Source organism: Rattus rattus, chromosome X, assembly GCF_011064425.1.
Source record: "Rattus rattus isolate New Zealand chromosome X, Rrattus_CSIRO_v1, whole genome shotgun sequence".
Lineage (NCBI taxonomy): Eukaryota > Metazoa > Chordata > Mammalia > Rodentia > Muridae > Rattus > Rattus rattus.
In genome coordinates, this window is record NC_046172.1 from 18,519,907 (window position 1) to 18,545,011 (window position 25,105).

At 39.5% G+C, this 25,105-nt stretch overlaps 1 protein-coding gene and 1 pseudogene across 1 annotated transcript in view; one reads left to right on the plus strand and one right to left on the minus strand.

Annotated features, from left to right (window-relative positions):
- The window catches only part of Klf8 (Kruppel like factor 8), a 173,240-nt gene that overhangs the window by 35,329 nt on the left and 112,806 nt on the right, over nt 1-25,105 (plus strand). The window lies entirely within an intron of this gene.
- LOC116889030 lies at nt 508-863 on the minus strand (annotated as a pseudogene).

Here is a 25,105-nt window from a genome sequence, read left to right on the forward strand (position 1 = left end):
TTCCTCTCTCTTCTAGGGAGAGTTAGGTATATCTTATTCTGTCAAATCATTCTCTGATTCGTCACTTTGTCTGCCACTCAATTAGATATCACTTTCAAACATGCCTCCTTGAACAAACTAACTTTCCCTTCGTACACTCAGGAATCCTATAAAAGCACTAAAGTTGAAGGCATGATGTGCATAGGACTTGATGAAGACCCATGCAGGCCCTGTGCATGCTGCCTCAGTCTCTGCGAGTTCATATGAGCTTTGTTTATGTTGATTCTGAGGGCCTTGTTCTCCTAGAGTCCTCCATCCCCTCTGGCTCTCACACTCTTTCTATCTCCTCTTCTGTGGGCTTCCCTGAGCTCTGAGGGGAGAGATTTGATTGAGATATCCCATTTACCCCATATGTCTTCCAAAGTCTCTCTCTTTCTATATAATCTGGCTGTCAGTCTCTCAAGTTGTTCTTTTTTTTTTTTTTTTTTTTTTTTGCCCAGTCCACACTTTATTGTCACTGTCGTCGTCTCAGTCCTTGCGCAGTGGGTACAGCCGCTCCTTCCGCTGCTGTTTCTTGGTCTTCAGTTTCTCTTCATGCTTGGTGAGCCAGCGGCGCATGGCTCCCGTCTTCTTGGGTCGCAGGTTCAGGGGCTTGTACTTCTTTCCTTTGAAGAATTTCCTGAGGTTTTCCTTTTGAGTCTGATTAATGACAGTGAGACACGGGCAATAGATTTGCGTATGACTCGTATCTTGGAGAGCTTGGACGTGGCGCCGCCTGTCACGTTGGCCACGCGAAGCTGAGACAGTTTCACCTTCAGATCATCCAGTTGTTTCAACAACTCCTCCTTCTTGCTGCGCAGGTCCCGAGCCTTAATCTTGGCCATTGCTGTGTTGTTCATGGCTGAGGCTGCCCAATTCGAGCTCAATTTGTTCTTATATGCTGTAGAGAAGCTTCTTTTAATGATGGCTGAAGTAGGCTGATCTATTATTATTTGGTTTTACCCTAGGTCTCTGGGCTATTCTCTGTCTCTTGGTTACCCAAGTAGCATGGGGTATTCTATCTTATGCACTGGGCCTTAAATGAAATCAGATCTTGGGTGGTTACCCTGTGCCACCATTGCCCTAGCCTATCTTAGTCAGGACATCATTGTAGATCAAAGTGTTTGTGTCTGGCTTGGTGTTTCTGTGTCTCCTTTGGTAGTGTGCAGAGTGCCTTTCTGTAATAAAGATGTTTGAAACATAGGGGTGAAGGCCCTATGTAGGCACCAGCATCTCCATGTGAAGATGTTGTCTTTAGCAATGGGGCCTTGCTGTCTGTGAAAAGCAACCTACAGTCTTGGCAACGCTCTGGGTTGTTTGGGGTTTCCCATCAGACTTCTTTGGCCAACAACTCAATTAAATGTAACCTAATCCTAGTCCTGGAAGCTTCCTTGAGTGAAAAGACATACTCTCTCCTCCATTCTTTGTTGATTTAATATAGATCATATATGCATATATTTTAGGAAGTTTCTACTATTATAAGATTTCCATACCACCTTTCAAATGTCCCTTAATTTTAGCTGTTGCCCCCCATATTTTCTCTGTCACTGCCTTCTTTCCACCACTTCCCCACTTCCTGCCTTTCCAGCTCACACCTATGCTCTCATAACTATTCTATTTCCCTTCCTGCTCTGTGGTTCTACGATTGTAGCTTGGTTATCATTGACTCCACAGCTAATATCCACAAATAAGTAAATATGAACTACATTTGTTCTTTTGGGTCTGGGTTACTTCATTCATGATGTTTTTTTGTTCTATTAGTTTTGTCTGTAAACTTAATGATGTCATTGTTAAAGAGCTCAGTAATACTCCATTGTATAAGTGTACTGCCTTTTCTTTTTCCCTTCTTCTGTTGAGATGCATCTAGGTTGTTTCCAGTTTCTGACACTTATGAATAGAGCAGCAATGAACTTGGTTCACAGTATCATTGTGTTAGGATGAAGCATCCTTATGCCCAAGAGTGGTATAGCTGGATCTTGAGGTAGGTCAACTGCCATCATCTTGAAGAAGTGCTGCACTGGTTTTCATAATAGTTGTACCAAGTTTGCACTCCCAACAGCCATGGATGTGTGTTCCTCTTACTGCACCTCTTTGTCAACAATTGCTGTTGTCAACAATTGCCTTGTTTTGTTGACCTTAGCCCTTCTGATGGATATAAGATGAACTCTCAAAGTAGTCTTTGCATTTCCTGGTAACTTAGGATGTGGAATGTTTACTTAAGTGTTTGTCGGCCACTTGAGTTTCTTCTATTAATAGTTTTCTGTTTAAATCTGTGCCGCATTTTCAATTAGGTTATTTGTTTTCTTAATATCTAGTTTCTTGAATTCTTTGTATATTTTGGATATTAACCCTCTATTGGATGATGGGGTTGGTTAAAATCTCCCATTCTGTAGGCTGCTGCTTTGTCCAATAGTGTCCTTTGCCTTATAGAAGCTTTTCCATTTCATAAGATCCTGTTTAATTCTTAGTGCTTGCACTAAGGGCATTCTGTTCAAAAAATCTTCTGTACCAGTGGGTTCAAGGCTGTTCCCTGTTTTCTCTTCTATCAGATTCAGTGTACCTGGTTTTATGTTGAGGTCCTTGATCCATTTGGAGTTGTTTTGAGCAAGGTGATATTTATGGGTTTGTTTGCATTCTTATGCATGCATATAGTTTGAGCAGCATTGTCGAAGATGCTGTCTCTTTTCCAGTGTGTTTTCTGAACTTTTCTTTTTAATCAAAGACCTGGTATTCATAAGTGTGTGGATTTATATCTTGGTTTTCAGTTCAATTCCATTGATCACTGTACCTGTTTTTATGCCAATAAAATAGAGAATATTCTTACCTTAGCTCTATAGTACAACTTGAAATCAGGAAAGGGTTGTAGGTTTATTTAAATTGCTTACGTGATCTGCAGTAAGCCTACTTGCTTCCCAGGGAGTGTCTTCTGGAGTTGAGGGCTGGGATAAAGCAGTGAGTGGCTGGAAGGCAATTTGGAGGGGAGGTCTGTATGAGTCACTGGAGATGTTTGTAGGGGCAAAAGCTGTTTGTGAGACTGGGATGTTAGATTCCGGCTGTTAATGTTTATGTAGCAGAGCTGTTTATGAGACTGGGATGTCAGATTTGAAGGAGCAAAGGGAGAGGTGATAATTTATAGTCAGCCTACCTGTTTCCCTGGCTGGAGAGGCTTGTGTGTTTAGAGTTGTGTGTTCTAGAGTAGGGGGCTGGAAAAGGAAATGAGTTGGGGAGGGAGGTTAGAAGGGAAGTTACGTGGGGTGTAATGGAGATGGGAGGCTCCAGCAGGTCTGCTGCAGAGCTGAGGTTGAGACTGGGGGGTTGGACCTGAAGGAGCAGATGGACAGATAAAGATCTGAAATCAGCCTACCTGCTTCTCTGGCAGGAGTGGCCTGCGCTTTCCCAGGGAGTGCCTGCTGCAGTTGGGGTCTGCAACAAAGCAAGAGTTGGGGGTGGGGAGTAAAGAGTGAGATAGATGTGAGATCCCCTGGAGTTGGGGGCAGGGAGGGCGGGAAAGGAGGCTGAGCCCGTGGTGTGCTGCAGCACTGAGTGTAAGACTAGAGAAGAGGATTTAGAGGATCAGAAGGAAAAGTGGAGATCTGCCATTAGCCTGTTTCCCTGAGCAGAAGCCTGTGCGCTTCCAGGGAGTCCTCTTTCTTCTGATAATTTTAATAAATTAGTATCTTTATGATAATTTCATAGTTTTATATAAGAGAACTTGTGTATTTATACTTCCCATTGCCCTCTTAATTCTTAATTGTCTTTCTTTCTGTTTTTGACTCCATTTCTTTTTTTATGGATTTTTTATTTACATTTCAAATGTTATTCCCTTTCCCGGTTTCCAGTCCATAAGCCCCCTATCCCATCCCCCTCTTCTTGTTCTATGGGGGTGTTCCCCTCCCCAACCATCCCCCCTTCCCAACCCCCTGATATTCCCCTGGTGGGGGTCCAGCTTGGCAGTACCAAGGGCTTCTCCTCCCATTGGTGCCCAACAAGGCCATCCTCTGCTACATATGCAGCTGGAGCCATAGGTCTGTCCATGTATAGTCTTTGGGTAGTGGTTTAGTCCCTGGGAGCTCTGGTTGGTTGGCATTGTTGTTCTTATGGGGTTGCAAGCTCCTTCAGCTCCTTCAGTCCTTTCTCTAATTCCTCCAACAGGGATCCCATTCTCAGTTCAGTGGTTTACTGCTAGCATTTGCTTCTGTATTTGACATGCTCTGTCTGTGCCTCTCAGGATATGCTATAGCAGGCTCCTGTCAGCATGATTTTCTTGGCTTCATCAATATTATCTAGTTTTGGTGGCTGTATATAAATGGGCTGTATACCCAGGTAGGGCAGGCTCTGAATGGCCATTCCTTCAGTCTCTGCTCCAAACATTGTCTCCATATCCCCTCCTATGATATTTCTGTTTCCCCTTGAAGAAGGACTGACACATCCACACTTTGGTCATCCTTCTTCTTAAGCTTCCTGTGGTCTGTGGATTGTATCTTGGATTGTATTCGAGCTTTTGGACTAATATACACTTTTCAGTGAGTGCATACCATATGTGTTTTTTTTTTTTTTTTTTGTGATTGGGTTACCTCACTCAGGGTGATATTTTCTTTTTTTTTTTAACATTTATTTATTTATTTATTTATTTATTATATATAAGTACACTGTAGCTGTCTTCAGACACACCAGAAGAGGGCATCAGATCCCATTACAGGTGGTTGTGAGCTACCATGTGGTTGCCGGGATTTGAACTCAGGACCTTTGGAATAGCAGTCAGTACTCAACCACTGAGTCATCTCTCAAGCCCAGGATGATATTTTCTAGTTCCATCCATTTGCCTATGAATTTCATGAAGTCATTGTTTTTTTGATAGCTGAGTACTACTCCACTGTATAAATGGACCACATTTTCTGCATCCATTCCTCTGTTAAAGGGGATCTGGGTTCTTTCCAGCTTCTGGCAATTACAAATAAGGCTGCTTTAAACATAGTGGGGCATATGTCCTTGTTGTATTTTAGAGTATCATTTGGGTATATGCCCAGGGAGAAGTATAGCTAGGTCCCTCAGATATGTGCAATGTCCAATTTTCTGAGGAACCTCCAGACTGATTTCAGAATGGTTGTACCAATTTGCAATCCCACCAACAATGGAGGAGTGTTCCCCTTTCTCCACATCCTCACCAGCATCTACTGTCACCTGAGTGTTTGATCTTAGCCATTCTGACTGGTGTAAGGTGGAATCTCAGGGTTGTTTTGATTTGCATTTCCCTTATGACTAAAGATGTTGAACATTTCTTTAGGTGTTTCTCAGTCATTCAATATTCCTCAGCTGTGAATTCTTTGTTTAGCTCTATACCACATTTTTTAATAAGGTTATTTGGCTCTCTGGAGTCTAACTTCTTAATGTCGTTGTATGTTTTTGAAATTAGCCCTCTATCAGATGTAGGATTGGTAAAGATCTTTTCCCAATCTGTTGGTTGCCGTTTTGTCCTAATGACAGTGTCCTTTGTCTTACTTTGCAGTTTTATGAGGTCCCATTTGTCGATTCTTGATCTTAGAGCATAGGCCATTGGTGTTTTGTTCAGGAAATTTTCTGCAGTGCCCATGTGTTTGAAACTCTTCCCCACTTTTTCTTCTACTAGTTTGAGTGTATCTAGTTTGATGTGGAGGTCATTGATTCACTTGGACTTAAGCTTCGTACAGGATGATAAGCATGGATGGATCTGCATTCTTCAACATGCTGACCTCCCCTTAAACCAGCACCATTTGTTGGAAATGCTATCTTTTTTCCATTGGATGGTTTTAGCTCCTTTGTCAAAGATCAAGTGACCATAGGTGTGTGGGTTCATTTCTGGGTCTTCAATTCTGTTCCACTGATCTACCTGCCTATCTCTGTACCAATACCATACAGTTTTTATAACTATTGCTCTGTAATACAGCTTGAGGTCAGGGATGGTGATTCCTTCGGAAATTCTTTTATTGTTGAGAATAGTTTTAGCTGTCCTGGGTTTTTTGTTATTCCAAATGAACTTGCAAATTGCTCTTTCTAACTCTATGAAAAACTGAGTTGGAATTTTGTTGGGGATTGCATTGAATCTGTAGATTGCTTTTGGGAAAATGGCCATTTTTACAATATTAATCCTGCCAATCCATGAGCATGGGAGATCTTTCCGTCTTCTGAGATCTTTTCGATTTCTCTCTTCAGAGACTTGAAATTCTTGTCATACAGATCTTTCACTTGCTTGGTTAGAGTCACATCAAAGTATTTTATGTTATTGTGAAGGGCGTCATTTCCCTAGTTTCTTTCTCAGCCTGTTTATCCTTTGAGTAGAGAAAGGTTACTGATTTGTTTGATTTAATTTTATACCCAGCCACTTTACTGAAGTTGTTTTTCAGGCTTAGTAGTTCTTTAGTGGAACTTTTGGGGCCACTTAAGTATAAAATCATATTGTCTGCAAATAGTGATATTTTTGACTTCTTCCTTTGCAATTTGTATCCGTTTGACCTCCTTTTGTTGTCTGATTGCTCTGGCTAGGACTTTGAGTACTATATTGAATAAGTAGGGAGAGAGTGGGCAGCCTTGTCTAGTCCTTGATTTTAGTGGGATTGCTTCAAGTTTCTCTTCATTTAGTTTAATGTTGGCTACTGGTTTGCTGTATATTGCTTTTACTATGTTTAGATATGGGCCTTGAATTCCTGATCTTTCCAAGACTTTTATCATGAGGGGGTGTTGAATTTTGTCAAATGCTTTCTTAGTATCTTATGAGATGATCATGTATTTTTTTTTCCTCTGAATTTGTTCATATAGTGGATTGCATTGATGGATTTCCATATATTGAACCATCTTTGCATCCATGGGATGAAGCCTACTTGATCATGGTGGATGATTGTTTTGATGTGTTATTGGATTTTGTTTGCAAGAATTTTATTGAGTATTTTTGGGTCGGTATTCATAAGGGAAATTAAATTGGTCTGAAGTTTTCTTTCTTTGTTGCGTCTTTGTGTGGTTTAGGTATAAGCATAACTGTGGCTTCATAGAAGGAATTCGGTAGTGCTCCATCTGTTTCAATTTTGTGTTATAATTTGGACAGTGATGGTATGAGGTCTTCTATGAAGGTCTGATAGAATTCTGCACTAAACACATCTGGTCCTGGGCTTTTTTGGTTGGGAGACTTTTAATGACTGCTTCTATTTCTTTAGGAGTTATGGGGTTGTTTAGATGGTTTATCTGCTCCTGATTTCACTTTGGTACGTGGTATTTGTCTAGAAAATTGTCCATTTCATCCAGATTGTCCAGTTTTGTTGACTATAGGCTTTTGTAGTAGGATATGATGATTTTTTAAAAATTTCCTTGGATTCTGTTGTTTGTCTCCCTTTTCATTTCTGATTTTGTTAATTTGGATACATTCTCTGTGTCCTCATGTTTGTCTGGCTAAGGTTTTATCTATCTTGTTCATTTTCTCAAAGAACCAGCTCCTTCTTTTGTTGATTGTCTGTATAGTCCTTTTTGTTTCTACTTGGTTGATTTCAACCTTGAGTTTGATTATTTCCTGCCTTCTAGTCCTCTTTGGTATATTTGCTTCTTTTTGTTCTAGAGCTTTTAGGTTTTCTGACAAGCTGCTAATGTATGCTGTCTCCAGTTTCTTTTTGGAGGTACTCAGACCTATGAGTTTTCCTCTTAGCCCTGCTTTCATTGTGTTCCATCAGTTTGGGTATGTTTGCCTTCATTTTCATTAAATTCTAAGATGTCTCTAATTTCTTTTTTTTATTTTTTCCTTGACCCAGTTATTATTGAATAGAGCATTGTCCAACTTCCATGTGTATGTGGGCTTTCTGTAGTTATTATGGTTATGGAAGACCAGTCTTATTCTGTGGTGACCTGATAGGATGCATGGGATTATTTCGATCTCCTTGTATTTGTTGAGGCCTGTTTTGTGGCCGATTATACAGTCAGTTTTGGAGAAGGTACCATGAAAGTGCTGAGAAGAAGGTATATTCTTTTGTTTTAGGATGAAATGTTCTATAAATAACTGTTAAATTTATTTGGTTCATAACTCCTGTTAGTTTCTCTATGTCATTCTTTAGTTTCTGTTTCCATGATCTGTCCATTGATGAGAGTGGAGGTATATCCTTTTGCTTTAGGGTAGAACGTTCTATAAATATCCGTTAAGTCCATTTGGCTCATGACTTCTCTTAGTCTGTCTACGTCTCTGTTTAATTTCTGTTTCCATGATCTGTCCATTGATGAGAGTGGGGTGTTGAAATCTCCTACTATTATTGTGTGAGGTGCAATGTGTGTTTTGAGCTTTAGTAAGGTTTCTTTTTTGTATATAGGTGCCCTTGTATTTGGAGCATAGATATTTAGGATTGAGAGTTCACTTGGTGGATTTTTCCTTCGAATATGAAGTGTCTTTCCTTATCTTTTTTGATGACTTTTAGTTGGAAATTGATTTTATTTGATATTAGAATGACTACTCCAGCTTGTTTCTTCAGACCATTTGCTTGGAAAGTTGTTTTCCAGCCTTTTAGTCTGAGGTGGTGTCTGTCTTTGTCTCTAAGTGTGTTTCTTGTATGCAGCAAAATACTGGGTCCTCTTTCCTTATCTAGTCTGTTAGTCTATGTCTTTTTATTGGGGAATTGAGTCCATTGATGTTACGAGATATCAAGAAATAGTGATTGTTGTTTCCTGTTATTTTTATTGTTAGAGGTGGAATTATGTTTGTGGGTCTCCCTTTTTTTTTTGTTTTTTGCAAGGAGTTTACTTTCTTAATTTTCTAGTGTGTCGTTTCCTTCCTTGTGTTGGAGTTTTCCATCTATTATCCTTTGTAGGGCTTGATTTGTAGAAAGATATTGTGTAATTTTGGTTTTGTTATGGAATATCTTGGTTTCTCCATCTATGTTAATTGAGAGTTTTGCTGGATATAATAGCGTGGGCTGGCATTTGTGTTCTCTTAGAGTCTGGATGGCATCTGCCCAGGATCTTCTGGCTTTCCTAGTCTCTGGTAAGAAATCTGGTGAAATTCTTATAGGTTTTCCTTTATATGTTACTTGACCTTTTTTCCCTTACTGCTTTTAATAGCTTTTCTTTGTTTTGTGCGTTTGGTGTTTTGTGATGGGAGGAATTTCTTTTCTTGTCCAATCTATTTGGAGTTCTGTAGGCTTCTTGTATGCTTATGGGCATCTCTTTCTTTAGGTTAGGGAAGTTTTCTTCTATGATTTTGTTGAAGATATTTACTGGTCCTTTGAGTTGGGAGTCTTCACTCTCTTCTATACTTACTATCTTTAGGTTTGATCTTCTCAATGTGTCCTGGATTTCCTGTATGTTTTGGGCTAGTAGCTTTTTCTGTTTTATATTATCTTTGACAATTGAGTCGATGATTTCTATGGAATCTTCTGCTCCTGAGAATCTCTCTTCTATCTCTTGTATTCTCTTGGTGATGCTTGCGTCTCTGACTCCTGATCTCTTCCCTAGGTTTTGTATCTCCAGAGTTGTCTCCCTTTGTGCTTTCTTTATTGTTTCTATTTCCATATTTAAATCCTGGATGGTGTTATTCAATTCCTTGACCTGTTTCCTTCTGTTTTCCTGTAATTCTTGAGAGCTTGTTTGGAGGTTCTAGCAGGGGAGCGCAGCTACTCGTATACCCTTGACCAAAGACCGGTCCTCCTCTATTCGGGGAAGGTCGTCCTCTTTGACCCAGCGCGCAGCTTCGGGAGGGACGCACATGGAGCGGTGAGGGAGGAAGGGGACACCCGCCTAGCCAGCCAGATCAGCCGAATCAACCCTGGCGATCAATGGGGTGACAGATGTCGCAGCCAGATCTCCCTCACATCCGTTCCTGTAATTCTTTAAGTGATTTTTGTGTGTCCTCTTTATGTTTATGTGTGTTGTCCTGTCTTTCTTTAAGGGATTTATTTATGTCATTCTTAATATCCTCCATCATCATCGTGAGATGTGATTTTTTTATTTAAATCTTGCTCTTCTGATGTGTTGATATATCCAGTATTTGCTTTGATGGGAGAACTGGTCTCTGATGATGCCAAGTTGTCTTGGTTTCTTTTGCTTAGGTTCCTGTGCTTGCCTCTAGCCATCTGGTTGTCTCTAGTGTTAGCTTGTCTTGCTGTCTCTGACAGTGGCTTGACCCTCCTGTAGGCCTGTGTGTCAGCACTCCTGTAGGCCTCTTTTCTTTCAGCCAGATCTGGGAGTAGAGTGCTGCTCCTGGGTTTGTGTGACCTGAAGCCACCAGCCGGATTGTTTGGCACAGAAGAGTTGGTCTTACTTCTGTTCTCATGTGTGTAGGTGTTCCTGGCGACTGGCTTTCAGCTTTTAGTGCAGGCAGAATCCCTAAGGGTCCTGCCCCTGACTGCTCCTAGGTCCCTGTGCCCAGAGAGCTCAGAGGGCACTAGGCACGCTTCTCTTTTACAGGAATGTGGGCAGAAGTGGTTGTCTCCCCTAGGTTCTCATGATTGTCCTCACTTTTGAGAGTTCAGCTCTCTCTAATACCTTGACTCCATTTTTTAACCAAATTGCTTCCTATATTCAGGATAGATGAGCTTTTGCTGTGGATAAGATAATATTAAAAACATTTTATTTATGTTGTTTTAATAACTAACTTCTTCACTGGAATATACTCCATAGAAACAGGGATTATCTATAATCTTTAAAAATAAAAATTATTAATAAAAAATAAGTTTGGCACATACTTTTATCCAGTAATATTGGTTGACAGAGTTGGAATCATGAAGCATCTGAGGTTTTTTTCCATTTGAGAGTGTGTGTGTTTGTGTGTGTGTGTGTGTGTGTGTGTGTGTGTGTGTGTGTGTGTGTGTGTATGTGTAAGCCCATGGTTATTATTTCGAATCAGTTTTAATTATTTTTCCAGCTTATTCACTGAGTCAGGGATTCTTCATCAAACCAAGTTCTTTTTTTTTAATCACTTGATTTTTTTTATTTTTCATATTTATTAACTTGAGTATTTCTTATTTACATTTCAATTGTTATTCCCCTTCCCTGTTTCTGGGCCTAACCCCTCCCCCTCCCCTTCTATATTGGTGTTCCCCTCCCCATCCTCTTCCCATTACTGCCCTCCCCCCAACAATCACGTTCACTGGGGGTTCAGTCTTGGCAGGACCAAGGGCTTCCCCTTCCCCTGCTGCTCTTACTAGGCTATTCATTGCTACCTATGAGGTTGGAGCCCAGGGTCAGTCCATGTATAGTCTTTGGGTAGTGGCTTAGTCCCTGGAAGCTCTGGTTGGTTGGCATTGTTGTTCATATGGGGTCTTGAGCCCCTTCAAGCTCTTCCAGTTCTTTCTCTGATTCCTTCAACGGGGGTCCCATTCTCAGATCAGTGCTTTGCTGCTGGCATTCGCCTATGTATTTGCTGTATTCTGGCTGGGTCTCTCAGGAGAGATCTACATCTGGTTCCTGTCGGCCTGCACTTCTTTGCTTCATCCATCTTGTCTAATTGGGTGGCTGTATATGTATGGGCTACATGTGGGGCAGGCTCTGAATGGGTGTTCCTTCTGCCTTTGTTCTAAACTTTGCCTCCCTATTCCCTCCCAAGGGTATTCTTGTTCCACTTTTAAAGAAGGAGTGAAGCATTTGTATTTTGGTCATCCTTCTTGAGTTTCATGTGTTCTGTGCATCTAGGGCAATTCAAGCATTTGGCCTAATAGCCACTTATCAATGAGTGCATACCATGTGTGTTTTTCTGTGATTGGGTTACCTCACACAGGCTGATATTTTCCACTTCCCTCCATTTGCCTATGAATTTCATAAAGTCATTGTTTTTGATAGCTGAGTAATATTCCATTGCTGAGTAACACATTTTCTGTATCCATTCCTCTGTTGAAGGGCATCTGGGTTCTTTCCATCTTCTGGCTATTATAAATAAGGCTGCTATGAACATAGTGGAGCATGTGTCTTTGTTATATGTTGGGGGCATCTTTTGGGTATATGCCCAAGAGAGGTATAGCTGGGTCCTCAGGTAGTGGAATGTCCAATTTTCTGAGGAACCTCCAGACTGATTTCCAGAATGGTTGTACCAGTCTGCAATCCCACCAACAATGGAGGAGTGTTCCCCTTTCTCCACATCCTCGCCAGCATCTGCTGTCACCTGAGTTTTTGATCTTAGCCCTTCTCACCTTGTGAGGTGAAATCTCAGGGTTGTTTTGATTGGCATTTCCCTGATGACTAAAGATGTTGAACATTTCTTTAGGTGTTTCTCAGCCATTCGGCATTGCTCAGCTGTGAATTCTTTGTTTAGCTCTGAATCCCATTTTTTAATAGGGTTATTTGTCTCCCTGCAGTCTAACTTCTTGAGTTCTTTGTATATTTTGGATATAAGCCCTCTATCTGTTGTAGGATTGGTTAAGATCTTTTCCCAGTCTGGTGGTTGTCGTTTTGTCCTAACAACAGTGTCCTTTGACTTACAGAAGCTTTGCAGTTTTATGAGACCCCATTTGTCGATTCTTGATCTTAGAGCATAAACCATTGGTGTTTTGTTCAGGAAATTTTCTCCAGTGCCCATGTGTTTGAGATGCTTCCCCACTTTTTCTTCTATAAGTTTGAGTGTATCTGGTCAAACCAAGTTCTTATTGCTATGACTAGTCTTCCTAGCTGGTTTAGGGGATCCTTTGTTTCTATCTTTTTTTTTTAAAAGGACAGCAAGTACATTAAAGATTTATTTATTTAATATTTAGGACTAAGTACACTGTCACTGTCTTCAGATACACCAGAAGAGGGTATTGGATCCCATTGCAGATGGTTGTGAACCACCATGTGGTTGCTGGGAATTGAACTCAGGACCTTTGGAAGAGCAGACAGTGCTCTTAACCACTGAGCCATTTCTCCAGCCCCTTGTTTCTATCTTCTAAGGCTGGAATTATAGGCAGGCTACCATGCCTGCCTGGCTACTCCATCAATTCTGGGCATTCAAACTCTAGGCTTTAACCTTTGGCGGGCATGTTCTTTTTTTTTCAATCAATTAATTCATTTACATTCCAGATGTTACCCCCTTTCATTTCCCCTCCCTACATTCCTTATCCCATTCCCCAACTTCTTTGTCTCCCAGAGCGTGCTCCGCAGCCACATCTCTTTTCCCTTGGCCCTCAAGTCTTTACAGAATTAGGCACATCCTCTTCCACCAAGGCCAGACAAGGTAGTCCTCTACTATATGTGTTCTGGGGCCATATGCTCCTTGATTGGTGGCTCAGTCTCTGGGAGTTCCCAGGGTCCAGATTAGTTGATACTGTTGTTCTTCCTATGGGGTTACCATTCTTTTGAGCCCCTTCAATCCTTCCCCTAATTCCTCCATAGGGGCCCCCTGACTTCAATCCAATAGTTGAGTGTAAAAATCTGCATCTGTTTCAGTTAGCTGCTGGCAAGGCCTCTCAGAGGACAGCCATGCTAGTCTGTAAGCACATCATAGCATCAGTAATAGTATCAGGGTTTGGTGACCCACTCCACCACAAGAAATGGATTCCAAGTTGGACCAGTCAGTAGTCAGTCTTTCCTTCAGTCTCTGCTCCACTTTTGCCCCAGCTGTATTTCTTTTAGACAGGAACAATTTTAGGTCAAAAGTTTGATGGTGGGTTAGCAACCCCATTCTTCTACTGGGGGGCTGTTCATTTACTGGAGGTGGTCTTTTCAAGTTCCCTATCCCTACTGTTGGACATTTCGGCTAAGGTCACCCCCATTGAGTTCTTTGAGCCTATTACTTCCCAGTCTCTTGGACTTTCCAAAGGATCCTCCCAACGCTCATCCCCACCCCTGGAAGCTGCATATTTCCATTCATTCTCCTGGTCTTCTGGTCTTCTCTCCTGTTTCTCTCCCCTCATATCTGATCTTGCTCTCCTTTTCTGCTCCCCCTTCCTTGTCCTACTCAGGTCCCTCCCTCCCTTTACCTCAGGTGACCATTTTGTTCCCCCATCTGAGATTGAAGCATCCTCACTTGGGCCTTCCTTCTTGTTAAATTTCTTAGGGTCTATGGGTTATATCATGGATATTCTGTACTTTTTGGCTAATATCTACTTATCAGTGGCATAGGTGGGCAAGCTCTTAACCATATGGACATATTTATAGCTTAGCACCTGAGTTTTGATAAGAAATAGAAACGAAAATACTTGCTTAATGGTGCAAAGGGAAAGGCTCTCTTGGTAAAGTGCCTGTTATACTAACATGGGTTTGGATTCCCCTGTATTCACAAAAATAGCCTGTAATCCCAGAATTGGAGAGATAGAGACAAAAGGATATCTGGTGCTTACTAGCTAGCCAGTCGAGGCAAATTGCTGAGTCTTGCTTAATTGAGATCCTGTGAAAAACTAATGTTGAGAAATAGTTAAGAGGGACACCCACGGTTGGCCTGCGACGTATACCTGGCATGCATGCATACATGCATTCAAGTGCACATGTGTGTGAGTGCGTACACACACACACACACACACACACACACACACACTCACGAAACATGTGCACCTGTACCCACACATAGGTGTGCACATATACACACACAAAAAATAATATTTACCTAACTACTGGATTAGTCAATACATATAGGATAAATTTATGTTTTAAAGTTCTCTGTTACTAATATAAACTATATTTTACCCCCTCCAATAACTTCAATTATATTTTCCACTCTAACTTTGAAGACTCTATAGGATGATTGGTCTAACTATTGAAAATTTCTCTTCTAATATCTAATCGTTACCCTATATACTTTCTGTGATACAATTTGTGTATTTGTTTTATGCAAGACAAAGAGAATGATAACTACAAAGTCCTTGATACAAAGGGAAGTATAGATTCTCTGTTTTCACAAGTGGACTGATGTCCTGGAATACAGAAACTAAAGGGGAACGTGTTTCAAAAAGAGATCAAAAGGGTAAAATTAATGGAAACAGAAAACATTCTTTGTTTTTAGCCTTCCCAAACCAGTCAATCAGTTCTTTCCTCTGTGCTCTCTTCCCTGATCCATTCAGCCTTTGAAAATAGTGTAGATGTTATTTTAGGAGCATTGGAGAGCTTTTCAAAAGGGATTATGACCAGGGATTTCTTAATGACCCATGCTTCAACATAAAGGGAAGAATCTTCCTCTGTTTTGTGATAGAAGAACATATATAAGATAACTAAATAACAATATGACTGTATATGGAATACACAGAAATACATGTACATGGTTTGTGGTTATCTGTTATCATTATAAAGCACTAAACAGTATGACAAAGGACCACATTTTTAAAAGCAAATACTTCTTTTTAAAAATTATTTATTTTTAATTTATGTATATTGATGATTTGACTGCATGTATATCTTTGTGAGGGTGTTGGATCCCCTGGAATGAAAGTTACAGACAGTTGTGAGCTGCCACCTGAGTGCTGGGAATTGAACCCGGGTCTGCTAGAAGAGCATCCAGTATTCTTAACTACTGAGTCAACTTGCCATCCCCCTACATTTCTAATTAGATATTAATGGTTGCAGTCTAGCTCATTGTGAATACAGTTCTTTCTATTCCTCTTATTAGAGGAATACTTTCAACAACTTGTTAAACCCATTGATCCAATTTACTTCTGTCATTTGCTTATCAAACACTTCATCCCCTTATAATCTGTCTTTCCTTTTACTTCTTTTTATCCTGTCTAGTCTTAAAATAATTCTCTGTGACAGAAGGATAAAAAAAATCTTTATATAATGCAAGGTGGAAAAGAACCTTTTCTGTTTATACAATTTTCTGTTTACACCATTTTGAACTTTCCTACTCAGGTTTTATTTATCTTGTTCTGAAGATCACCAAAACATGCCCTGCTACCTTATTATTATTAGTTTTATATTCCTTGGAGGATTGGGAAGCTTTCTACTTCCTTTCTATCCCTTTGAACCATGGAACAAGGTAGCCCACCTTTCTTTTCATAGTGAAAAGAAAGGAAAGGGAAACATCAGGATTTGAAAGAAGGAAAGAAAGAAAGGAGGAATGAGGTAATTTATAAATGGTTCTATCAGACAATGTAGGTCCAACTCATACTGAGTAATTTGGGGAGAGTTTGATATCGTAACTACTTACAGAGTTCCAAGTAAGGGATAGGGAACATTGTAAAGGATATTATCAGTTCCTATATATAATAATAGCAAGTGATATTATTATTCATTGAACTGATACGGCATACATAGAGAAGGGTGCCTGGAAATCTCAGAATTAATATTGTCCTATTAGTTGCCACTGGACAGAGTGATGATCTTTGAATAAATGTAGCAATCAGTCTACAGCCATCAGCCATCAGTTTTGCACTTGGAGAATAAACACTTTATTCTTCCTCCTTCAGGACTCCTGATGGTATTTCTGATTTGCTAAACACTGACAAAAGCTAGAGAAGGGGAGCCCATTTATTTACATATGGTAGCCACCAGGGTCATAGCCCAGAGTAGAGAGGTTTGAGGAGATGATCTGTAGGACAAAATAGAAAAATAATGACCGCCATGACTCTATATAGAAAACAAATTGTGAAGTAGTTTTGGTATGAACAAATCACCTGCATGTGTCCCTAAAGATTTCTTTAGGAAGGTATATATGTTGCTCTACAGGTAAATTTATTTACTATGTTGGTGAGTTAGGCATCACTGTGACAACAGAAACAACATAATGGAGGAGAAGTTGAGTTAGATTCATGGTTTCAGAGGGTTCAGCTCACCCCAAAGGAGGATTGGTGGCAAGAACAGTATAGTGCATGGTCACTGGAGTGTAAGATAGATAACATCATGTGATGGCAAGATCAGGAATCAGAGAGGCCAGGGTTAGAAACATCAGTGGGTTCTAAGTGACCTTTTATCAGCAAGGCCCTCCCTAAAGGTTCCAAAGGTCCTTCTAGCATCACCTGCAGACAGTGAGCAAGTATTCAGCCATAATCCTTAGGAGAATATTTTGGATTCAAACTATAGCAACTCCTTTGTTTCAGAGTCAAGTTAATGATCTTAACAGAAGCTGCTCCAATGAAGACTTCCCTTGATTTTTATTCCCCATACACTTGCCTTTTTTTCTTTTGGTATTACGAGGTACTTGTGGTTAGATATAAAGAAAGTGCCTTAAGCTCACCATTGTGAAGGTTCAAGGGCATCACTGGAATCTGTGTGGCAGTGATGAATGCTTTGTAGTTAATGGAATACCAATGACAGTAATACATGCATGTGCAGTGAGAAGGAGGCATCACGCAGACAGGAAGCCAATCAAGGAGGAGGAACCAGGTTTTCTTTTTTCTTTTCTTTTTCAAATCACTGTTGAGAACTATTTCAGCTCCTTAAGAGCGGCATCTGTTCAAGAGCTATGTATGTCTCTACTGACATAATCAACTTTTGACAGGCTCTACACCATAAAGGTCCTACAAAGCTCTTAACATCACCATGGTAGAAATCAAGCTTTAAAGACACAATGCTCTGGGGACGCATTAATACTATATATAAACTGTACAAGCTTTGAAGAATTGATTCTTGTCTATTCTTGTTTACTTGTTTGATTTTTTTTACACAGGGTCTTGTTCTGGCTTTCAGGGTGGCCTAGAATTCACTGTGTAGCACACATTGACCTAAACTTGTGGCATAAACCTTCTTTTCTCTCCTCCTGAGCCCTGGGATCACAGGCACAAGTGACTGGAAAGCAGTTTTAGATATAATCATGCATCAGTTGGGATAATAAAAGTGTTTCAACGAGAGGAAAAAATACAAAGAAGTAGAATGTGCAAATGTAGAATTATTTCGGAAATACTTATTTGTCAGACTGACATCTCTGCTGCACAAGGGGAAGCTGTTAGATGGGGTTGGTATATGTATTAGTTTTGCTCTTTTCTGTGGCCACGTTCTTGACAAGAAATGGTTTAAGGAAAGAAAGGCATGCAGCTCAGGGGACTGTACTATGCCATAGCAGGCAGAGCTTTGCAGTAGGAGCAGAAGGCAGGCTGAATGTATTCCACCTCTACCCTGCCACAGTGGCTCACTTTCTCCAGCAAGGCTCCACCTCCAAAAGGCTCCACAACCTTCCAAACAGCACCACTACAAACATACAGAGGGCATTTCACATTTAACCTATATCCATAGTGCATCTGTTACTTTTAACATGACTGTATATATGGATTCACCTATAGACCATAGAATTGACCATGCAGAATCATAAGGCATATAAATGAAAAGATCTTGCAGTGCTAATCTTCATGTTTTCCCCATATACACACTGAGGCTTCTGCAGTGTAGTCATATTCATATATAAAAATCTAAGTTTTCCCTCTGTTTACAATTGTTTAACTATGCTATATTTTATTTATTTTCCTTTCATAGATATTAGTTTCCAAGTTTACCATTGCAGATAGAGCACTTAAGATTTCAAAAATGTGCTCTAATCAATTTTGAAAATACAAATTAAAACAAAGGTGAGCTATCATATCACATCCACTGAAATAGCCTTTATGGACATAACGTAGATACCAAATGTTAATGATACAGAGGAAAGGGTACCTCAATATCCTAGTGGTGGAAGAGTAAATTAGGATAGCCATCATAAAAACAGTATTCAAATTCCTTAACACAGATCCACATATTATGCTAGATAAGTATGAGATAGTTAAAGTTCATGGGAAAGTACCTGTCACAAATTTGGCTGAATGGATCAATTAAACTTTCTGTCATACTGCTAAAGATTTAGAAGCTACCATAGTAATTTGGAGTTCTTTTAAAAACTACCAACTTATCTTGTATGATAATTTAATTTAAAAAGTATGGATTCCTGGTGATACACACAGTAATTCTTAACTAACTAGACCATGGAACTGAGAGAACATGCCATCTATTTGCTATTGCAGATGAAAAATAGAAGGAAATGAAAAGTCTAATATGTAATACTGTATATGTATACTTCACAAGTGTTTTATGTTAATTAAACCCTGAATATTGACTATGACTTTATGAAATAGATGCTATTATTATTATCATTCTGTAGGTGGGAAATGAAGGCATAAAGGAAGTTGTGGACTTGTGCATATGGGTTGTATTGGCTCTGATCTGAGGTCTACATTTTAACCAACTTTACTCAAGGTGGACCTGCTTACATTTACACCATGGTACTAGACTAGGTTCTCGTCTAGATCTTGGGTCTTTCTGTTGTGCAAGGATATATTTTGCCTGTCAAATCGCTTTTACCTTGTTAGTTATTTACCTTATGAGTTTATTTTCATATTTGTTACACAAATGTACATTCAAATGAAACATCCTAGGGCTCCATTATAAAAGCAAGGTCTTCACAGTGGAATACTTCCAGAGTTTATTAGCTGTTTGGGATTAGCTCTTTGGGATCACTATAGGAGTTGCTATAGCTCTTTAACATTTGTTGCTGGAGTAAACAACAGTGCCTAGAAATCTACTTAATGTTTTCAGTGTCAGTCAGAGTCTCCACTGAAAGAAATAGCAGCAAGACTCATAGAAATAAAATTTTCATCCGTTGCCATTGTTTTCCTACAACACAGAAGCAGATAGAGTAGGACTTGGGACCTGCTGAGCTTACAGACATCTATGGCATGCCATTTAGAGCTAGGAGTTGGGACCTACCAAACTTGGAGACATATTCAGGCTGTGATCTTGGTGAACTTGCTCTACAGATGGTGTAATGGAGGTAAAAGATGATTTCAAAGCATAATAGCAGTAAGCTCAGAATAGAGCCTCCTTCCTTGCCCTGTTTGACGCTACTGGCCAGTAATGAAAGCATTCATTCTCTGGAGGAAGCAAAAGACACAGTAAGGCTTTTAGAGAAAAAGAAGGATGTGTATGTGTCTAGTGTAAGGAGGGAGAATAGGGACAAGTAGTGTAGGGTATATCAGTGGGTCTCAGGGTGACATTAGTCAGAGTGTTGTGCTAGCGCCATGATTGCTTTCAAATGAAAAATGAGCACGTTGTTCCTCAGTGCTCATGGGTAATGTTGGCAGTGATAATGCTTGTGGCCTATTTTTGCTAGTGGAGGGCTGAATGTTTAGAGGTATTAGTGATTATTAGTGTCATAACTGTTTAGGTTTTTATAGGTACTGAATCTTTGTAGCCTAGGTCAAAATAGAACTCACCACATAGAGCAAACTGGCCTTAAATTTGAGAGCGTCTAGCCTCAGCCTCCCAAGTGCTGAAATGACATGTGTATGCCATTGTAATCAGTATTACAATGATAGCCTAGAGTGGAATGGCTATTTGACCTGGGGTTGGTTGTTGATCCTTTATTATCCTTATTTAATTCCCTCTCAAGTTCAAGGTAAAATAACTTGAGAAAGATTTATTTATTTATTTATTTATTTATTTATTTATTTATTTATATATCTATCTATCATGGATGACTATGGATGCTAGCTATGAAACTTGGATCCTTTGAAAGAGCAAACAGTGCTCATAATTCCTGAGCCATCTCCACAGCTCCAGAAAAAGCTTTTTATCTTCTAACAACAAAAGTAAGTGAAAAGAGTGTTTGAGTGAAAGAACAGAATTCTATTTGCATTACTGCTTTGCTCTTTTCTCCGCCATTATCATTCTGTCCTAAACAGATTTCAAACTGTCCATTTATTATATTTGTTATATTTTATTATATTACGATATATTTGTTATAATTTTGAAATGTTAATAACTACATGTAGAAATAGGCTGCTTAGAGGAGAGAGTGAGGCCAGTCTTTGACATAACCGTTGGTTGCTGTGATGCTGAAGGCTCTGAGTAGCTGCTGCTTGTTGTAGGAATGTGTGTCTAACCAAAAGCTGTATTAGACAGACCTCTGTAGAGTAGCATAAGTAGTAGAATATTTATGTATCTAATACCTAATCTATATTATTTATTAGATTGTCTTGCAGTGCCTTCGCTTGTTAGCCCCATAGCTGTCTACACTCAGGGAGGAAAATAGCTTTAGCTCCAAGTCTTGGAAGCTCTTTGGCACGCTGTTGGTGATCAGTCCACACTGGAAGGTTGAAGCTGTGCACAGAGAGCAGCACAACATGGCAGTAGAGGTTGCAGGCTTAAGCATTCATGAAGAGGATCTGTCAGGAAGGCAGCGAATTTTCTCTCAGATTTTTCACCGAAAAGTAATGTCAACTTTCAGGATGGCTCTTACCCTCAAATGCCCTCCTAGGGTCTCTTGGTGGATTCTAAATTGCCTTAAGTTGACAATTAGGACCAATAATCACAAAAGGAAAATGCAACAAGTAATTAATCTGAATTATGATGAAATTGGTACCAAATTTAGTCATTTGATATTCGTAGGAGCTTATATTGTCTAAGTCTCTAGGAATAAAATATATGGAAATGTTTACATATATATTTAAACAATATGTGATATATATTACTTTATTATCTATGTATGTAGACAGAGATATCTGAACCATGCAAATTGACAAGTTTCAATATATATTTTTATTGAAAATACCATTTTTATGTAATATATTCTGATTATAGTTTCTTCTCCCCTAATTCGTTCCAGATCCTCCCTACTTCCCCACCCATCCAATTCCATGCCTTTCCCCCCTCTCACCTCTTTCCCCCTCCCCCTCTCCTCCTTTCCCCCCTCTCTTTCCCTCCCTACCCCCTCTCAAACAAACCATAATGAAAAAAAGGAAAAAAAAATACACACATAGGTCCTTGTTCATGTGCATGGAAACTCACACATACAAACCACAAAAAGACAAAATTGAAGATAATAATATAAAAGCAGAAGATCAGTAAGATTTTAAAAAGCCCAATCAAAGCAATATTAGACAAAATTTCTACAAGAGTTTTACTGAGTTCTTTTTTGTTTGCTATCTATGCTGGGTATGTGTCTATCCTTAGGTATTCTTAATGTACCCTGCAAGATCCCATTGTAGAGAAGTAAGGTTTCCCTTGCAAATGGATGTCAATTAGTTTTGCTGGTTGTAGTAATCTAGATTGATCAGCATTGTCTTCTATATTATCGTGGCCTTTATGGTTTCTGTTGAGGAGTTTCCCTTTATATATGACTTTGTACTTCCCTCTTGCAGCTGTGAATGTCATTTCTTTGTTCTCTGTAGTTAATGTTTTAATTGTCACACGGAGTGGGGCCATTCTTTTCTGGTCTTGTATGAAGTTCTAAAGGCCTCCTGAGTCTGAAGTATCATTTCCTTTATATTTGGGGTTTTTAAGGGCCCCGTTTAATTGAATATTTTTTAATGCCTTTAGTCTGATATTCTTCTATTTCTCTGATTTGTAAATTTTGTCATTTAATGGTGTCCTACAGAACTCACATATTCTGTTCACATTTTGTTTTATTACTGTCAGTATCTGAATGTTCTAATTCATTTATCTTATCCTTCCTTTCTGCTAGTCTGTCTTTTGCTTGTTGGTGAGTCTTTCTGTTGATTTTTTTTACTAGACTTACTCAGTTTTGCATTTAAAATTTTTTTTCATCTCTTTTTTTTGCATTTTAAATTTTAAGTTGTATTGTTTTAGTATTTTATTGCTATTGGATTCTTTATTGGTTTTATAAAGTCAGTTGTTTCTTTATATTCTCTTGGAATGTTTTAGAAGTTTATTTGTATCCTCTTTATTTATTTATTTATTTTTTTGGTTCTTTTTTTCGGAGCTGGGGACCGAACCCAGGGCCTTGCGTTTCCTAGGCAAGCGCTCTACCACTGAGCTAAATCCCCAACCCTATCCTCTTTATTTTTATCAAACCTTCCTAATTGTTCTTTCTTATTCTTTGAGATTTCATTGAATTCACTGTATTTTGGAGCAATTAATGTGGAATTGGTATTTTTCAGGGGTGTATGTCATACAGTCTTGATTTTTTTTTTATCTTTGTTACATTACTGCATTGGAATGCACACATCTGTAGTTGTTCGTTACTTGGAGTTCTAAATGAGCTGTATTTTTTTATTTCAAGTATTTACAATATTTGCCTGATGGGGTTATGTAGACTTGAACTGTTTAGAAATTTGGCGTTTAGTCCATATGCTCAAGTTATCTGGTGTATTACTCCTAGAGAGTAGAATTAACTACAGGCAAACCACTATTACTGAATAGGCCTGCCATGCAAATCTACTGGCCAATATACAGGAGTGCAGCTCATTTTAACATCAATAGCTACAGAAGTGGGAAGAGTTAATGGTATGTTATACTCAGATTTAGGGTACTAAGATAAAGACTGAACACCAGCAAAGTGGGACAGTGAGTAAAGTGTTTGGGTAACCAGAGTTTAATCTCTGGAATGCATGTAAAGGTGGAAGGAGAGACCTGACTCCATAAAAATGTCCTCTGACCTCCCTGTGTCCTCTAAGGTATGTGCAAATACCCACATATATCATATATACCAATAGTAGTAGTAGTAGTAGTAATGATTTTTAACAACATTAGAAGCTAAAGAGAAGTAGACAGGGTGAGGATAAATAAAAACTAAGTTAGGAGAGAGATACTGTTAAGGCCTATGAGTTTAGGGATTTTTGAAGCTCTGGAATGCTGTAGTCAGGAAGTAAAGAGAGGAGGAAGGTAGGTGTGGTAGTTTAAATGGAAATAGCTCCTTAGGCTCATAGGGAGTGGTGCTTTTAGTAGGTGTGACCTTATCGGAGTAGGTGTGGCTTTATTGGAGTATGTGTGTCAGTGGGAGTGGGCTTGGGGGTTTCAGAAGCCCAATCCAGGCCCTGTCTGTCTCCCTCCTCTCTCTGCCGTTTACCCCACCCCATTCCAGATAGAGAACTCTTGGAGTCCTTCTCCAGAACCAAGTCTGCCTGCATGCTACCACTCTTATAATGGACTAGAATAAACCTCTGAACCTGTAAGGACGTTCCGACTAAATGTTTTTCTTTATAAGAGTTTTTCTGTGGTCGGGCTGGGGATTTAGCTCAGTGGTAGAGGCGCTTGCCTAGGAAGCGCAAGGCCCTGGGTTCGGTCCCCAGCTCCGGAAAAAAAAAAAAAAAAAAAAAATTTCTGTGGTCATGGTGTCCCTTCACAGCAATAGAAATCTGAGGACAGTAGAGAAAAGAAAAAGAAGAAAAAAGGAATCAGTAGAGTAGAACATTAGATCTGGCTCAACAGACTGAGTTGAGAAATACAGAGCACGTGATACAACCTAACTAGTAATATACAGACTAAAACAGGACCCTTAGGAGAATGAAAGTAACAAATAAAAATAATTTAGATGATAAAATATTAGCAAGAAAAATAGGACAACGTATAATAAAGTACATTAAATCATAGTGATCACACTAGTTGGTAGTGTTTGGTGGGATGCATTTTGACTGCTCCCCTATAATGTTTCATACAGTAAATTTCACTAATGAGGGTGGTGTAATTTCTAATTGCAATTCAAGCTTATGAGATCAGACTTGGGTTATTCTTTGCCCCAGCAGCAATGATGGTTAGCCTGGCCCAGGTCTGCTTGGTTGAACAGTGTAGTTCTTAGGTCTGTGGTTGATACTGTCTGGATCTGTGCTGTGTTAGGGAAAGGAGCATGAAAACTAGCTGACCCCAGTGCAGTCTTAGCAGGGAGTCTCCATAGGCCTTGTAGTATTTCACTTTGACCACAGCTTCCATGGCCAAGATGGATTTCTATGGTTTCTTCCCATGGAAGTGTGTAGGGCCCTTGATTTCACTTATATCTTGGATCTGTAAGAACTCTTCCCTTGGTACATCATGAGGCTTATAACCTTGGCCATATGGTACCCACTGACCTCAGGCAATCTCCTTTCTGTGTTTCAAATTCTTGAGCTTCCAGGCCTTACTAATAGTTATGTGTTCATTCTTTGTTCATTCAGCTGTGTTCCTTCAGGACCAATGTGTTTGAGGGGAGACGCTTCCCTGGGTATCCTTTGACGTCAGTGAAGCCCCATGGTTCTGATTTTCAGCCACTCATACTAGCTTCCCCCAGGAGATCTCTCAGCAGACAGTTTTAAGAAAAAGAATGAATTTACAGAAAAATTGATTATATATGTGTACTCTACTGCAGTTTTTTTTTTACTGTCATTTACATCTTGTATTACTGTGGAGTATTTGTTGCAAGCACAGAACCAATACAATGGTACCAGTATTTATCTAGCATTAATAGCTAAACTACATGTATAGATTTGTGAGTATTGATAAACATATATTGATAAACACT